A 2,500-nucleotide genomic window follows, 5' to 3' on the forward strand; every position below is an offset into this window, starting at 1 on the left:
TATTTCTTCGCCGCGGGCCAGTAATTTGTTTTGCTGTTTAGTTTGGAGTTTGGACCATCTTTTACGCTTCACTCTTTGCTGTGGTTTGTTCCTCAACAGTGTTTTCCCGTCGTACGATTGTCACCTTCAGCGCAAGTGGTGATATGAATAATTACTTTGCTTCGTGATGCCGGGTCTCCCAGTGTGGTTGATGCCTCTGCTGATTTTAAGAGGTTTTGTGCGTTTCGAGCAATCACACAATTGCCATACCGAGTATTGCTGCCAATAGATTCGCTCATCGCGACATCCCAGTTAATTAATTGAGTGGTTAGCGACATTAGAATAAACCGTTCTGTCGATTAATACTATACGTCGTGGACATCTCACGGATCAGCCTGGCCAGATTAGTCTACCAGTTTCCCAGTTATTTATAGTCGTATTTGTGGTTATTAATGGGTTGAACACTCTCTACCTCCACTAAGGCTAGTGACAACCAGCAGCGCCAAGCAGCGTGTCGTATCATCAAGACTAATTGCTACCTCTGACTGGACCCACAGAAGCTATATTTTTATTTCCATCGCCCCCACACTGTGCGTGTCGAAGTCATTCGACAGCATTTATGTAGATGCAATGTCAGATTCACTCCTTGATGCTGTATTTTACGAGCGGCACAAACGCACCAACATGCGAGCCGGCTCAGTGCTTTCGATGCCTTCCGTGGCAAAATCGGGGTGCGGTCTGTATATCGTATCCTCGCTTTACCCCGCCGTTGGTCCCTCGATGGCACATTCCCATTTGTCATCTTCTTGGTTAGCTGTGCAAAGATATGAACCGATTCGGACGCACTGCTTACGCTACTCGTGGATGGTGTATTCGGTTACAAGTCTATCTCCAATCCGTGTCGCTTGGAACACCTCTAGAAATCGAGACGCCACACCAGCTAGCTAGAATGAGATATTCCTCATACCAAACAGAGCAAATGTGTGGCATTTTGACAATCTCGTACCTTCCTCGGGCGCTCGTATCGTAATTAAAACCTGACAAGCAGAAATAAATTCTTTCGACATCATAGTTATTGAGTCGGCATGTTGCTCGCTTTTGTTTGCTGTCAGTTCGAGCGTCTCCTGCTGTGCTTCTCCTCGCCCTCATCTGCTAATCGCGGAAACCGGCAAAGGGCAAAGCTCGCGGCACTCGTGGAACATATATCTTTCTAGTCAACGGCTCGAAGGCAAAGGACACGGGTAAGTTGCAGCGGTGGTAGTAAGAATTATGACTGTCGTTTAGTGTACCAGCATCGACCGGCCTTCAGCGTTGCCTGCGTCTCAACTGGCAACCTCCAGTCAGCCTTTTTGGCACGACTCACGCGACCCACCCATCAACCAAGACCCGTCGGTCCCGGTGCAGTAAAGGGAGGGATCGCATCAAGAGCTCCGAATAGAAACGGTGGACCGATGTGGTATGTTTGCAACTTATAAATCTTACTGTCCAAGCACAGTACCTCCGTTGCTTTTCGGCACTACATTCTTTCTACAAACCACACGACGAACCAAGATCATAGATAAGTATTTAGTATCCCTAGCGAACGGTTGTACAAAGTATAATTACTATTATAAAACATTTTAGACAATTCATAAACAGCAGATCGATTTCTCCAAGCACATATACTAGCTTCCTGGTGATACGCTAGTTTAATGAGTCCTTCGTACAGGTGTAAACCAAGTTTTTTTTAAATACTTTCAACTGTCCTATAATGGTTTCCACCAATCGTGCGGACAGAGTTACCAAAAAACCTAATGTGTAAGCTTTAAGAACGAAGCTATCAACAGCGAAGCTATACTACCTTAGCACGTACTTCTAACAAGATGTAGATACGAGGAAGGGCGTATTAAATAAGATAAATTATGACAACAAACATACATTTTTATACATTTCCATCCCGTACCCTCCTCTACCTTTCTCCTGTACGAAACCTGTCGGTACCCATCGCTCGACATTGATGATGGGCAAGATCCACCTTGAGGGTGCTTGAACCGAGCAAACAAAGTGCTGCTACCACATAAATTCTGCTTTTTGGAACCGTTGAGTAACAAGAAAATAGATATATAAAATATAATTTATATTTATACATTTTTTATTCTACGGAGGGCACACCGACACCGGACCGGAGGGCCGAGCCGCGACGCTTAGCCGCGACCCTAACGTTCCTTACGGACACGGCTATCCAGGGTTTGATAAAAATGGAGCCGAAAAAGAGGGGGCAACGAAATAAAACACTTTACCATGGCATCCCTTTTCCGTTCCCTTTGAATTGATACCAAAAAACCAACGAGACACCAGCGAGGCAGTTGTCTTGCGCATTTCTTGTCGCCACACTTGGGTGCCTGGTCTCTCTGGTCCTCGGAACGGAACGATGGCTATGGGGGCATGGGGCGAAGCAAGCATTCAGCTTACCGCCATAGCCAGCCGCTAACCAGCCGTCCGGGACGAAGCTGCGCCTTCAAATGTGCAATGAATTGAAGTG

The sequence above is a fragment of the Anopheles darlingi genome, chromosome 2 (genome assembly GCF_943734745.1).
Source record: "Anopheles darlingi chromosome 2, idAnoDarlMG_H_01, whole genome shotgun sequence".
In the NCBI taxonomy this organism is placed as follows: domain Eukaryota; kingdom Metazoa; phylum Arthropoda; class Insecta; order Diptera; family Culicidae; genus Anopheles; species Anopheles darlingi.